Source organism: Bombyx mori, chromosome 18 (genome assembly GCF_030269925.1).
Source record: "Bombyx mori chromosome 18, ASM3026992v2".
In the NCBI taxonomy this organism is placed as follows: domain Eukaryota; kingdom Metazoa; phylum Arthropoda; class Insecta; order Lepidoptera; family Bombycidae; genus Bombyx; species Bombyx mori.
This window is the reverse complement of record NC_085124.1, coordinates 10116226-10132892: the sequence shown is the minus strand read 5'-3', so window position 1 is coordinate 10132892 and position 16667 is coordinate 10116226. Positions and strand designations below refer to the sequence as shown.

The 16667-nt window shown below is 34.6% G+C and overlaps 1 protein-coding gene and 1 long non-coding RNA gene across 7 annotated transcripts in view; both read left to right on the top strand.

Moving 5' to 3' along the window:
• The window catches only part of LOC119629842 (uncharacterized), a 61740-nt gene extending 45227 nt beyond the window's left edge, over window positions 1–16513 (top strand). The window contains exon 3 of the long non-coding RNA XR_009975558.1: window positions 16332–16513. This is a non-coding gene — a long non-coding RNA (uncharacterized LOC119629842). The remainder of the gene's footprint in view (window positions 1–16331) is intronic.
• The window catches only part of LOC101743686 (fasciclin-2), a 134708-nt gene that overhangs the window by 71718 nt on the left and 46323 nt on the right, over window positions 1–16667 (top strand). The gene's annotated exons all lie outside the window — the stretch shown is intronic.

Sequence of the window (16667 nt, the reverse complement as noted above, 5' to 3'; positions counted from 1 at the left end):
CCTATGTCCAGCAGTGGACTGCTATAGGCTGATGATGATGAAATAGGTACACTAAATTCGATATTCTTTCTTTTAAAATAGCTTTAATAATCAAAGGAAACAGCTCTACGGCTGTATATCAGCCAATCCGAAATAGCGTGCAATAAAATAATAAATGCGTTATAACGTTTATGTAATTTAATTATTCTCACGATATCTTAACACTATTTTTACTTTCACGACGTAATTCAAACTGCGGAGCCTTACGAGAACTTTAATTCTTTATAGCACTCTGAATCACGCTCGATCTAATAGTACCCAATAGCGTTATAAGTTAAAAAAACTATTGTCGTTTTCCACTATTATAGAATTATAGATTGAATTATCTTGATTAATGGAGTGTTCGATTTTGTTTTATATCATTTTTCAATTGAAATAAAATATTTTTAATGTTATTTGCTTCGTTTGTGAAACTCGAATGGAAAGTTCTTTGTAGCTTCTAGCGTTGTTAAACATCTTATAGACACAACCCAGTGAGTATCTTTTCAGTGGGTCGCGATTCTGATCCTTTGGTAGATACTGCGAAATATTGCTCTTGCTAGGGCCAGTGTTAGCAATTCTCACTGGTTGATAGGCCCATCCACTGGTTGTAATAATTATCTTTGGGACATTTTATCCAGCACTTGAAGAATAGAATAGAATAGAAAACAGTATAGAACGTGGGCCATGAGTTCGTTGAACCATTGCGCGAAAAAAAAAAAATTGTTACACTTCTTTATTGAATATCAAATCAAACTATTCCGTTTTTGTAGGAATTATCAAAAACACCTTAGAATTACGAATCATAAATTTCGACGGTAAAACTTATTGTTGCACGTTTGCGTGGTTTTGCGATTCTCACGATATCTTTACACGATCTTCACTTTCACATATTAAATCAATCAAAATCATCACTTTCCCATACATGTCAGTCAATCACTGAACAATCATTACAGACTAGTGAACTTATACTCAGGTTAGTTATAATGGATTTACAATAGTAAAAAAGAGATTTAAATCATCGTGATGATTAATTTGGCTTTGATGAATACTGTATATACTTAATTTGCACTTTGGCATGACTATTATTTATCATTTTTTTATTTTATTAATGCATGTAATACTCTTCTATTACTCTATCTTACTTACATCTGTGCGTTTATACAGTACATAGAATAGGATTAATATTAAAATACACAAAAATATGTGTAGGGGAATGCATTGTTTACCGGATAAAAAATTGCACATATCAAAATATGTTAGGCCATAGGATATTAATTTGATATCGTCGTGGCCCTTACTTCTGTTGTATACAGACTAGCCGGTCGTATATGACCCCAAAAGGATCGTAAGTTACGCTTATAAAATGCAAGTGTTAAAGTCAATGAACTCAACGTACGTGTAACATGCACATCGATTAAGAGATATACTGTATTTTCGAACACTATTTACGTTGCTGACACCATGATACGAACGTAGTTATCGAAAAAGGAACCAACCCAATCTACTTTAGTTACAAATGTTATAAAGAATAAACATGACCGAAAATCTTTGAAATTCAACACAGTATTCTACTTTTTTTTCCCCTACCTAAGCTGATAGCCTTTAGAGGCTATTTCAGCGTAACCTTAACTAGAAGGTGAGCTCAAGGGGCTCAAACCGGAGTGATGCTAACACTGGCCCTAGCAAGAGCAGTGCTTCGCAGAATCTACGACCGGATCGGAAACGCGATCCACTGAGAAGATCCGGCGAGAAACGCAGTGGTCTGTGTCTGTGGGTTAATTCGCTCGTCGAGCCCTTCGTCGCAAGCGACGGGTTCGACGAGGACAGTGACTGGTGTTTGTGGTACCTAAAATCACCGTTAATGGATCGGGAGGATCCGTAATGACGTGTTTTGGGCGACGTCAACTGTTTACCATTCGGTCTATGTCGGGTCGGATCGGTCGGGTATGAATTCTACTAATTATGGATATAAAATATAAAAAGAGAAAATGAATATAATTGTTTTCATACAGTTTCAAATACCAAGTTGTGTGGCTGGATCTGTCTCGTTTATTTTCATCCGGGTGAAATTAATGTGAGAGCTCATTATAAATACGGCAAGGTAATCCGAAATATTGGGATGCTTATTGTATTTGCGAACTATTTTTTTATATTTTTTTTCCATTTTGAACCCTTTTCTAATGGAGTTAAGTCATACTTCTTATCTCGATTTTTTTACATACATATTGTGTCAGTCGTTAGGATATTTTTAATTCGAGATTACAGTACTTCGTCATTGCAATTATCTTGCGGTTTTCTTCTTAATTGCTCCCAAGGTATGTAGTAAAGAAATGACCCTGTTTTTAACATATTTAAGTCATAGTTGACTGTTAGGTTGTGGGGTGTTCATACAAGGATGTAAATCCTGTATGTTTCTGCAGCAAAGCAGTCGGGTATTTTCGTCTGAAGGCTGTGACAGACTTTTACTCGTTTACTGTATCCAGTGATATAGAAAAAATAAACAAACAAAAACAAAACGAGAAAATTAAATTTTTGCGGGATAATTTCGAACAAAATAGGTACTGTATAAGAAAAACTAAAAATAATTGCACCGTGTTTCTGTCTTTGCGTGTTATTAAATTCGCTACGGGAATATTTTTATAAAGAACATGTCACACTCGATGCGAGTGGCGACGGCGTATCGTTAACATTCCGCAATGGAAGGAAGTTTCAATTACTTTAAAACCACTCTGCATTATATGAATCATGTTGTTCATTGCCTTTGTGTATGGTGACCTTATTCTTTTTTTGTCTCATCAATCAAAATTAGTTAAATTAGTACCTCGTTGCTCGTTGATTCTTTAAGTATAATAAAGGTACGTCGGTGGTTATATGTGGCATAACGTCATTACTATTAGTCGTGGAAACAATAGCATCGAAAACCTCTTTATTCTTAAACGTATCTGAAATATTTTGGTTCTGCCTCTTTCTGAATAGTACCTTCTTTTTGTTCACCAAATTATGTGAGTTTACAATAGTAAAATTTTGCAACTACTTTTACTACTAACTAAACTGTTAAGTAGACATCATATGTTATGTCTCATGAGATGTTTATAGGTACTAGAGGGCCAGCAGTAGTCGAAATTCGACTAAAATTAATTGGAATTGTAAGTTTATACACTATTATGATTGTATTTTATACTTTTATAATCACAAATTTCGCCAAAACTACACTAAAAATATTAACAAAGACAAACGATGTTTAATCTATTCTCAATTTGACAACAGACGTCAAGAACGAAAGCTTGACAATAAATATGTAGTATGCATGCGTGTGTGCGTCAAATACATGGTATGTAGTGTGTGGAATGATTTCTTTATTGATATAATGTATCTTTCATGCATCCTTTTAAAAAAAAATTAGCATTGTGCACTTCTTCTCTATATTCTCTATAAGTGTGGAAAATTTCATACTCCTACGTCCGCGCAATTTTCGTAAAAAGGGATACAAAGTTTTTGCTTCACGTATTAATATATAGATTTATAAAATTAGAAACAGTTAATCAGGGAAGGACCTATAAAAAAACTTCTGAATATATTCTTTCGAAACCACAGACAAAAACACATTTTTTTAAATTTTCTTAATGTCGGGTACATTACTATAATAAATAATTTTAAATGTCGAAACCCAATGCAATTTTATTATTCGAATACTCTTTATTTTAGATCCATTGTTTCTTTTTCTATGCAATTACTTTTTATTTTATTGATGTAATAACTATTCACATTTATTTAGGGGGAGTTTTGTTGTATAATTTCGCAGAAAGCCTATTGGGCAACCGTTACGCTATTACTCTGAATGAGTCATTGTTCACAACAAATAGATTTTTCAGAAGGCTCAAAAATAAACCCGTAAAAATTTGTGTTTTTGAGTGTATTAATTATTAGCTTACAGAATGATATCCATGACGTTTATTATTATAATGACTTACTTAATGATTGTAAAAATTATTGCTCAGCGGCTCCAGGCTGTGTTACTAAACAACTTGTCGCATGTTTCGTACTTACCAAACAAAATTTCATAATCTAAAATATTTTATTTTCAAAAATAAACAACTAAGCAATGTCGAGGATAAAATAGACTTAAGGTGGAATTTACGATTACATAGTAAAAGTTTTTAGAATTGTTTTGTAGAATTATGGACGCGCGAGTATGTCGCGTGATTTATGAATAAAGTGGCCAGAGTTTGCGTTAAGATTGTCGTAAAAGCATTGGGAATTAAATGGAATACTAAATTTTTTTTTGGAGCTAACTTGGTTATACAATTGTATTATCATTTTGCAGTAATCTGTCATTAAAAGCGTTATTAAATGAATGATACACAAAGTGAACCTTCTGTTCCGAATCGTTGTTGCCGTTCTTGAGGGGACGGAACGCTAAAACGCATTCAATTTATTGTTACTCTTACCATAAACTCTTTTAATATTTATACACGAATTCGCTTCGTTCATTTAGAATGATATTTATTATTTTCGGACTTCACACTTAATTTGTACGATTCTAACAATACAATTAATAAAAACGAAAGGCTACAGTAAATGCGCAAATAAGTACGGTTATATTTGCAATTTCAAAAATTAATAGTGTCTACTTTTGTTTTTGAAGTCGTCGTGCCTTGAAAGAGCCTGCGGGTAGGTATAACTTTTTTAGAACATATGTATTAAGCACGTTTTCACGAATGACGTCGATGAAATAATAACATCGTGTAATGAAAATCTAACCCGTATTAGAATACATATATTTGCCTAATTATTGGTGGGTAGTATCAATACTGAATATTTTATGCAGCAAAGCAGTGATATGTTTCACTGTTCCAGTTTGTAGATTTGGGACAGCCGTTATACCGTTTTTTACTGGTGGTAGGACCTCTTGTGAGTCCGCGCGGGTAGGTACCACCACCCTGCCTATTTCTGCCGTGAAGCAGTAATGCGTTTCGGTTTGAAGGGTGAGGCAGCCGTTGTAACTATTCAGAGACCTTAGAACTTATATCTCAAGGTGAGTGGCGCATTTACGTTGTAGATGTCCATGGGCTCCAGTAACTACTTAACACCAGGTGGGCTGTGAGCTCGTCCAACCATCTAAGCAATAAAAAGAAAAACGAGATTCAGATTTCACGTTGTGTGTTATATCTACTACTTAATACTAAGTAGACCCCGGCTTCGTCTACTCTTATAAAAAGCATATTATTGTTATAAATGTACATAACGGAACATAAATATACATTTCAATTTAGTTATTTCGACTTTAGGTAATAAAATAAAATATTATTTTCCTGGAACATCTTTTCAGCTATAGCAAAAAATTAAATTTCTGTTTTATCTCTTCGTCTTATTAAGAGTACGAAATGGATTACGCTTTTCATCGTTTCCATTCCATTGCTTGTATATTTTGTTTGGGGGGATAAAGAAGTGACTGATGGCACGCATCGAGCATCATTTCAGAGATTAATTTCGTACTTTGTATAAGCTTCTAATGTATTAGAGGTATTAAGTTTTTTGTTAAACGTATTGATGTATTTACTTTAGGTATTTTTGGAACGAAGTTCCTTGTGGGACGATGCGGAGGGGTACCCTAACCGAAAAAAAACGTCCGTAACGTAAGATTTTTATTATTTATGTATAGTCTTAGTATCATGGCTATACAGTGTCTAATGTATAGTCTACGTGATGACGGTTATTATTTATTAGAGAATAAAGATAGGATACCTCAGAGAGCGCAATGTATGCTCGCATAGGTGAGAAAATGCCACCGTTCTCCTTAACTCACGTTTATTACTTATTGTAAAACAAAAACCCATCAGTTTCCGTCAAAGAATAATTAAACTAGTATTATATCAGAACAACCCATTCCAACGTCATATTAAATTTGATTCGTCACTTATCCAGATATCAACATTATATAATTAAGTCTCGAAACGAAATGACATTTCGTAATCCCGGAGACCCCAGAATCCGACGCCGATCTTGACGGAGTTCATCTCTCACGTCATTAAAAGATTGAGAGATTACTTGTTCAATTTCTCGAGGGTAAAAATCGCCGCAATGGAATTTATCTCATTAGTTAAATGGTGCGTTGAGTTTACCAAGATGTCGAGAAAATTATGTTTCTTCCACCCTTTTGGAGTGATTTCTATGACGAAAATCGTTACATTAAGAAAAGAATAATGTTCAAACAAATCAACTTATAATGTTTAATTAAAATAAATCCTATAGAATAGACGAGAATTAAAGTTTTCAGCCGAAATAACTAAAATCTTACCGCTTATTACACCATCGGTAATTACGCGGTAATTATAACAATTACGGATTCAATTTTAAACATGAATTATCCAGGTTTTTAAAAAGTATATTTAAAAAGCAATAGCATAAAAATATGGTTAATAACACTTATGTAAAGTCCGCCTGTGAGTATTAATTACGCTAAATATTATGTACACGTATTCCATTTTTAACCTACAAGTTTGATGTTTTTCGTCGGACATTTTACGAGATATCTGTACGGAGGAATGCATCACTAGGGGGCGGCTTATTGGAAAAGTTTTAACTGGATTACGTTTGATTACGCGAACGAATCTCCGGATCTGTCGACGCGGTTTATCGCCTACGACCAACTTGTTACGTACTAATTTAAGAGTTTTCATACTTTTTTAATTGTATTTTTCGCTTCGTTGCTTTCGTCGAATGTTAGGAATATTCAGGGAATTTTAGTCAGTACTCTTTTAAAATGGATTCTGAAAGCTTATTTACTTCACAGATTGCATCTAGTAAATTTCAATAAAATAATATCACGATTTGTGATTACGGTTAAGTGAATTTTCGTTTAAAATATATTTACATACACTTAATTAAATACATACATACATACATACAATTTACATACACTTTATTAAAAAGTTTTAATGTTAATGTTTATCAGACATATCATAAAGAATAATACAAAAATAGCGTAAACTGTTTATACAACGATTTCGAAGTCAGAAATACGAACGAAGCCAAATTATGCAAAACATATAAAGGAGCAAACTTCAAAGGAATGTCACATGAAAATACGTTTTCAAACTTTGAGAATTGAATTGAAAAATAGCTTTAAAATCCCTCGTAAATAACGAATAGAACAGAATGCATTTGAAATCCATATTCTCCATCTTGCAGTAGTCTAGAACTGGCAAACACCGCTACTTCAAATAACAATAAATGTAAAAGTCTCTAAGTTCCCCGTTCGTTCCTACGATTTCTTGAAAGGAACAAATCAAAAGAAAAAGCGATTTGTGGTATACATAATTTATTGCATCGAATGTACACAAATGATTATTTACCAACGGCTTAAATTGATGCCCCGACTTTTTTGGGGGATATTAATCCAAATACGTTGAACTTTTCAAAGTTTATGTGCATAAATTTACAAAATATAGCGAGGAACTCACCTATCATCCCTTAAAATGAAAACAAATCCAAATAGATCTAATAACAAATTAATAATTTATCGCAGCTACTGAAGTATTGTTTAAGTATTTAGATTTTATTTTGTCAGTGATCCTACAACTTTCGTTACGGTAAAATTAGTATTGGTAAAAGCGATCACTTAGCTATTTAAGGCAACTGTTAAAATAACATGAAAGGAATGATTAATTGCTCAATATGTAGCTCGATGTATAGTATATTCTCAGGCTTTCTTTTGTCGTGTTAAGTTGTCGTGGCCTAACGGATAAGACGTCCGGTGCATTCGTGTTGAGCGATGCACCGGTGTTCGAATCCCGCAGGCGGGTACCAATTTTTCTAATGATTGAAATTGATGAAATTGTACTGTTATAATTTATTGAATGAGTAGACGAGCTCGTGGTCCATCATATGTTAGAAGAGGGCTTAAAGTCTCAATCAGATTGCACAACGATTCTCCCACCTTTCAAAGCGGAACGCCCCATTGCTTCGCGTCAGATGTAGATAGCATACTGGTACGCTCACGACACACTCCACCATCAAGATATACCAGGACGTTTGAATTCGTCGTGGCCTAAACGATAAGACGCCCGGTGCATTCGTGTCGAACGATGTAACGGTGTTCGAATCCTGCAGGCGGGTACCAATATTCCCAATGAAATACGTACATCATAATTATTCACGATTGACTTCCCCGGTGATGGAATAACATCGTGTAATAAAAATGAAACCCGCAAAATTATAATTTGCGTAATTACTGATGGTAGATCCTCTTGTGAGTCCGCGTGGGTGGTTTTTTTTTTTTTTTTTCCTACCTATGCTGATAGCCTTGAGAGGCTATTTTAGCTTCGCCGGGTACCACCACCCTGCCTATTTCTGCCGTGAAGCAGTAATGCGTTTCGGTTTGAAGGGTGGGGCAGCCGTTGTAACTATACTTGAGACCTTAGAACTTATATCTCAAGGTGGGTGGCGCATTTACGTTGTGGATGTCAATGGGCTTCAGTAACCACTTAACACCAGGTGGGCTGTGAGCTCGTCCACCCATCTAAGCAATAAAAAAAAATGATTTATTTAAGTATTTTAAAGTATAATCTAAGCTTTTTTTAAAATAGATTTGATGTTGAAGATTCGAATATTTTTTTTATTGCTTAATGGCCCTCGAGGTTAGGCATATGTAAATAAATATTTAGTATCTCATGTCAAAAATTCGCTATTATCTTATGACTTACACCGCTACTAAGAGCAGCTCTACAAAAGGAAAGCAAACATTTTGTACGTGTTCACACCGCATTACTGCAGTCCCACGGTTTTGGCTCGGTTTGTTCGCGGTTCAACGTGTACCTGCGACTTTGAGGCTGTCCATAAAAGTTTACATAAAAGGAAAGTTTATAAGCCGATAAGATTCTGTTCATTGTTCGTTAATGAAAATAATACGAAATATTTTCTCGAAGTGAAATTCGTTAAAAGGTTTTTGTGTTTTCATATTAAAATATTTTATTAATGTGACTGTAAAATGAATTTACTTTTGTATTTGAAGGATTATGTTCTTTGTTACGCTATTTATATGATTTGCTTACTAGTTAATAATGTTGGTACAGACTTAATATAAATTCTATAGTGCCTAAGCTAAGTCCATTGATATTTAAAATTGGCATTTATTTAAAGAAAATGTTGAAAAGCTTAATTAATATACTGGTTTTAATTCTTAATTTAATAAACTGAAATTTAAAGCAGATGCAGTACTTCTGTGTGGCGAGCAGAGGAATTTCCATGTATGGGTTACAAAGCTAACATTCGCTTTCCTATGAAAGCCTATTCGTAATTTATAGTATAGACTACAGACCTCGAATATGATTTAATTTTTTTATTTTTATTTTTATTTAAATATTTACTAACAATCACGCCACATTAACTGATCCCGTACTAAGTTCGTAAAGAATTTGTATTACAGGTACCAGATAACGGAAATAAATGTAAGATTTTTATTATATACATACATATATTTAATAAACATCCATAACCCTGGAAAAGACATTTCTATATTTATCATACAAATATCTTCCCTTGGCGGGATTCGAACCCGCGACCCCCTTGTGTAGTGACCATGTCACTTACCACTACACCAGAACGGCCGTTAAATTGAAGTTAGACTTCAAACGTTTGTTATAAGCAGTATTACTTAGGACATCGAATGTTCATAGTTTCAATGAGATCGTGAAACAGATGAAATCCAATACAAATAATTTTATATTATGACACAATCTAAAGGTCGCTGGTGTTTAATATCTGTGCTAACGTAAGGCGATACAAATCTATGTGGTTTGTATATTCAATATTCATCGTCAGGTATATTCTAGATACGTAAATAATTCTTAATTGTTCTTGTTATTTTAATAAATACCTTTGTTACATGTATCATATATCAAACGAAGTTAATAATACATTTGATAGCTTATTCCATTTTACACAACATCAACGAAGTATTTACTAAGCCGAACAGGTAAAATTAAGAATCGGAAACATTTATCTGGTCTCAAATGAGATAGTAGTATAATTAGGATCGTACATCTGAGTGATTTAAGTCTCGTTAGTTTAAGGACAACTAAATAACGAGATTCTAATGAACCAAAATATGTCGTGTGTTCTCTCACTTCACTTTTAATGTATAATAATTGTAACAAGTGATCTCTCGAACTCGATAGTCGAAAATCGACTATAATTAATTGAAATAGTTTATAGGTTTGTACACTATATCATTCTATTATCAAAGATATACTTCTGTAATCACAGATTTCGCCAAGACTACACTTTTGACAAATATTAATAAAGACAAACAATATCTAATCTATTCTCAATTTGACAGATTATAAGCAATAAGAAAAGTTTGACATAAACAAATAAATTGTATGTATGTGTGTAGTAGTGTGTGTGTGTGTCAAATACATGATAGTGTGTGTAATGGTTTTTTTGTTGATTTAATGTGTTTTAATGCATAATTTAAAAAACTATTAGCTTTCTGCACTCCTTCTCTATATTCTCTATAAGTGTGGGAAATTTCATGCTTCTTCGTCCGCGCAATTTTCGTAAAAAGGGGTACAAAGTTTTTGCTTCACGTATGTATTAATATATAGATAATAATTGGGAACACCTCACATACTGTTACCGGGCTTATCACATACTGCCAAATTTACTTCTATACGTTTAAATATATACAAATATAGATAAAAAGCACCCAGCCATAGATCAAACATGCCTGTTCATCACACAAAGCTAGCCCGATGTGGGAATCGAACCCACGACCCTCGGCACAACAATCAGAGGCGTTAACTATTGCACCACCGAGTCGAGTCACAAACCAGTATGATAAAAAATGCTTTTTGAATAACCAAGAAAACACTATAAATGGATTAACTAAATAGAAAAGAAATATGTATTATGCTGTAAAATATAATAATAGGGGTAACATCTTGTGCTATCTCAAGGGACCATAATTTTTCCACAGAACATAACACAGGTGCACAAGATAGCCGTTAATGGTGTATTTTGTTACCATCTTTCGTCTCTTTTGCTCATCAGATATTTTTTTGTTCTATCCCTTTCCGTTTGTCGGGCCCTTACAAATTAAACCATTTTTTGTTTGTTTTTTTTTTTTCTTCTTTTTAGTTGAAGACTTATAAGTGCTTGATTGGATTGAGGATCCTTGAATCGCGGTCGACAAGTATACTTGAATTACGTGGGGTAGACCAGGAGTTGCAGAGACGATAAATGTATTACATATATATATTTTTAACCAATTAACAATTTAAGCTAATCTTCATAGAACCAATGTTTGTTTTTTCGGTCCTCTTTTAATGAAATTGAGCAGTAACAAAAATATTTTACTCCATCTTCAACGTGGTGTATCTAGTATTTGTTATGCCTAATGTAAATCCAGATAACGAGGGCCCTTAAACAAAGACGGTCCGGGAACCGAATATGGATAGTAGGTACTCTTGAGATCAAGTGACAATTAATAAGTATAGTTGTGCAATGGAATGTTAAGCCTGGAAATGTTCGATGCTGTCTCCAACCCCATCAGGGCTATTATCCATCCTCCAACCGCATCATTTTATATGTAATAAGATCACCTGTCTATATTAAAATAATAATTTACATTTTTTTACTGCCTACATGGATAAGCTTGTTCACGGCCCACCCGATGCTAAGTGGTTAGAGCCGATATACAGGGGCAGCTGTACTATAAAACTGAGATTTAGAACTTATGTCTCAAGTTGTGTGGCGCGGCATTTACGTTGTTAATATACATATACACGTTGTCTCTGGTAACCAGTTAAGACTATGTGGGGCGCTCAACCATCTACGCAATAAATAAAAATTATTCAATGTCATTTTACCTTCAGTATTCTGTCTTATGATGAACAACAGAATGGAATATTATCAAACTGTATCTCTATGAAATAACGACCTGTTTTTATTAGGCGTCAGTAACATCTCGATGCGACACGAAATTCACATTACTTTGATATAACAATGTTCGGCCACGCAGAGCTGCGTTATCTCGTTAGGCGTAATCGTCGAGAGAGCCGCCAATTTTTTTTATATATTTTAATTCCGGGACTGTTGAAATTATACTGAGATAATACCCCGGGAAGGCTTAATTAACTTTATTAGAATTTATTTGACGGGACGTGCCCACTCTCGGTTGCACCGCTTGTTATTTTTGCAGTTATAGCATGGAGGCTGCGAATGTGTTTAGTAATGAAATTTGAACGTTTTCAACGGACTTTTAAAAATTTTTAATGCATAAGTAGGTGGACGAGCTCACTGCCCACCTGGTAGCAAGTGGTTACCGAAACCCGAAAGGCATTAATAACGTAAATACCGCCACCCATACTAAGACATTATACTCTATTCCAATTACGAAGTCCCATTTGACAGATGTTATTATTATGTTGTTGTGTGTGTGTGAATTAATTGTATTAAAGATTTAGATTGATTGTGTATTTTTAAATGATTATTTACGACCATGAACAAAAAATGATTCTTATTTTTAAACTATGCGAAACGTGAAGAGTTACGTTCTAAGAGGTGTCAAAAACGACTTCGTAATTGGAATATACTATAGTTTTATGTTTCAGTTTAATAGTACAACGACTGCCTCACCCTTCAAAACGAAATGCTACTGCTTTAAGGCAGGAATAGGCAGGGTTATGATATCTACCCGTGCTGGTTCACAAGACGCCCTACCACCAGTAATTTTGAAATATTTACTGTAAGGTTAGAAAGTACTGTGAGAACACACAGTCAAACTTCATGAGTAGTTTTAGTAGTTTTTCATGCCACTCTTACTTCGACAAAGCGGCGCGACACGATAACCCTCTTATCGTGACCGTCGCTAATTACACATCCGACCCAGGAGAGGGTGACTTTGCACAGCCCCATCGCCTGGGCTTGCCTGGGCTAGGCTCTTCAAGCTAGCGCTAGTGTTCTTAAATTCTTTCAGGTTGAGCCCGTGAGCTCACCTCCCGTGTACAGGTATGGGAAAATAATGCCACCGTCTCTCTCTGTCAGCTTCTTCTCATTTACAGTATCATAAAAAATCTCTCTAAACACTCTCAAAAAAACACTCTTGTATAAAAGATATAATTAAACAGTGACCGAGAATCGATGCACGTTTTCATTAACCAGACCGTGAAGTTACCACCCTGGAATGTGAAGTTCAATTATACTTCTATTGATTACTCGATTAAATTTGAGTAACACTCACTAACGTCACTTATGTATGGTACGCGTTATACATATATTATTATGTACCTATTATGTGTTACGGTATGTACCTAATTATTCAGCAAAGCTAATTAATATTAAACTGAATTGATAGATCGAGAGCACACAGATATTTTATTAAAATATTCATCCATTTAAACAAGAATGAATTAAACAAGAAAATGTCGATCCGGATTATTAATATCCCGAGGGAATTCTTATAATTCTATTCAATTCGAAACGTTATTGACTTTCATCTGATAATAAGCCGTTCCAGATTTTTAATACGTTTCGTCTTCAATTGAAACACTTTCGTTTAAAATGATTTTTAAATTAATTTTATAAAATTGAATAGATTTATTTCTTAATACTACTGCTTAGTACTAAACGTTTTTTAGAGCTCGGAGAAATGTATAAAAAAGTCTTAACTCTTAATTTTGACGTGACAACGTCTTATAATTTGATGGAGCTGGCTGCACGCACGAAAAAATATGACTCATGTGGCGTTACCTCGCTCGGAGGCGTTCAATTTAAGGCTTGAAGTGCAAGTGAGAGCGCGCAACGAGCGACAAAGAGGCACAATCGGCCTCCGCGTTCGGCAGCGTTCGACATCTGTCTCTCTCTTACTTGAGTGAGCGATGCATCCGCGTGGACAGCTGCTATACAATAATACATTTACATGTTTTCTTCAAGTATGAAGTTCAGTGAAAAGTTGAAAAATGAAACCATTCCATCAGTATTTTCTTATGACGTTGTCACGTTCAACTATCGTCAATAAACCGACTTTACAGACAACCGATTTTTTTTTCAAAAGATCAATGAGAAATGCTGTCAAGAAACAAAATTAACAGGAATGTTTTGATTCAAATTTAAGTAAATTTATTAAGTAACTATACTAAAAAACATTAGGTATACACGTACTTCCAAAACATTATTATTAATTACATTGCACGTAGTCAGAGAAATAGTAACGGGAAAAGGCAGTTTATTTTGTTTTTATATCAACCGTACGTATTTATCTGAACAATTCTAAAAAAGACCAATTTCGAGTGTACACACATGCTCCGTGATTTAATATAAGGATGTAAGGGCTGACCAATGTTTGCATTAGATCCGCCAAACGTCTGACATTACTCAGTGCTCTGACCGTAGCGGAACGCGTTTGTAACCCTCGGGAACCCTATTTGTGGCCGTCATTTCGCATTCTAGTCGAGTTTTAGGCAGTCATTGGTTTATAAATGTTCACGGAATTACCTTGAGTTTCGACTCACAACGACTGAGTGAAATTAACGCATGGACGCGCTCATCTTTCGCTGTTTCTCTTTTTTAATACAGCTTATGTTTAAGGTATGTACTGTTGTGACGTTTCCATTAGCGGTAGGCAGCGGCTTGACTCTGCCCCTGACATTGCTGAAGTCATGGGCGACGGTAACTACTCGCCATCAGGTGGACCGTATGCTCGTCTGCCTACAGGGGCAATAAAAATAAAAAACGAAGGCAAAGAATTTAATGGATTTCTCATCAACCATTGCCCACGTAATAGCAATGCATATGCTTAGCAAAAGTTACCACGGTAACCGTTACAATAGAGCTCATAGATTATAGTTTAGAGAGAGACACAAGCAGCTATCAATCCCAGAAAAAAGTAGCATGTTAAATTATTTCTGAATGACAAATTTAACGCAAATGTTTTTTTACGACGAGCTCACAGCCCACCTGGTGTTAAGTGGTTACTGGAGCCCATAGAAATCTACAACGTAAATGCGCCACCCACCTTGAGACATAAGTTCTAAGATCTTAGTATAGTACAACGGCTGCCCCACCCTTCAAACCGAAACGCATTACTGCTTCACGGCAGAAATAGGCGGGGTGGTGGTACCTACCCGCGCGGACTCACAAGAGTCCTACCACCTTAAAAATGTAGCCTCGCAGTAAATATATTTGAACATGTAGCCTCGCAGTAAATATATTTGTATTTATCTTTTGAATAAATACCTTTTATTTTTCTAGATGTGTAGAACGAGGCCCGCCTGGTCTTTAGTGATAACTAACTGAAGCTCATAGACATCACAACCTGTAATCCGCCGCCCACCAGGGACGAGATTGATGTCTCAGTTGTAATGTTCTGTCGACCCTTCGAACCGGAATGCATGGCTGTTTCGCGACATAATTGGACATTGACAACGTTGATGCCCACATATGCTTAAAATAAGTCCTATCTCTAATTATGTCGATATATAAAATATACGAGATATTTTTTTATTACGCTCTAGCTGATCCGACAGACTTCGTAGTGCCTCAATCGATAAATAAAGACCTAAACTTTTGTATAAAATAAACTTAAAACAAACAAAAGGAATCCGTCCGACGGAGGACACATCAAAGGGAAAACAAAATTGTTATTTTTATTTAATTCCGAGCATTTTCATATTTATCTACCTTTTGAACCTTTTCTGGACTTCCACTAATAATTCAAGACCAAAATTAGCCAAACCGGTCTAGCCGTTCTCGAGTTTTAGTGAGACTAACGAACAACATTTCATTTTTATATATAGAGATTACTTAATATACTATACCGATCTACTAGTCAACATGACTTGTCTATTTTCAAATATTTCTATTTCGCAATTCCTTAACTCATTTCAACGGTTAGATTTTCGCATCATGAAGAATTCGAATGTTCTCGAAGCGGACGTATTTAGGACGTTGAGAAAGTTATTTAGTGGAAACTTGATTAATTAAATAACCTTAAGCTAAAGCTAAAGTTTTAACATCCGATAATTTACTAACGTGAAGTAAGTTATGAGAACATCTCGAGCGATTTAATATGATTCACAAATTGTGTCATTAAAATGTAATTAATATAAACGATGGTTTAATTATAATATCGTGAGCTTAGAGGAAGCCCGTTTTCAGCAATGGATTAAGACTGATCATAATAATACAAAAATATGTAAAAATAATAACTTCGTTTATTTATACGTAATAATTGAAATGAGAACAAATGAAAAATGTGCGCGATTTTAAACTTTAAACTGTCTTTAATCTTGATTATATTTTTGTTTCAGGTACAAACTATTCTACAAAATTATATTTAAAAGTACACACAGGAAAATGGTATGCTCTCCAACATAAATGAATAGTTACAACAATATTCACATGAATACTACCCACTTTTGAGTTTTGGTTATATTCTCTGAATAGTTTCTTTTATTAATGTATTCCTTATTGTGAAAATAAATAAATAAAACGGAGAAACTTTGAGTTCTTGTTAGTTTATTCCGATGTCCACGTAAACACAAGATAGACCGTGAGCACGTCTAACTACCTACGCCAATAGGAATACAACGGAAAGTTTTTCAACGAATACTCTAGTGAAACTTCGAGGACATTTTGTCCTATCT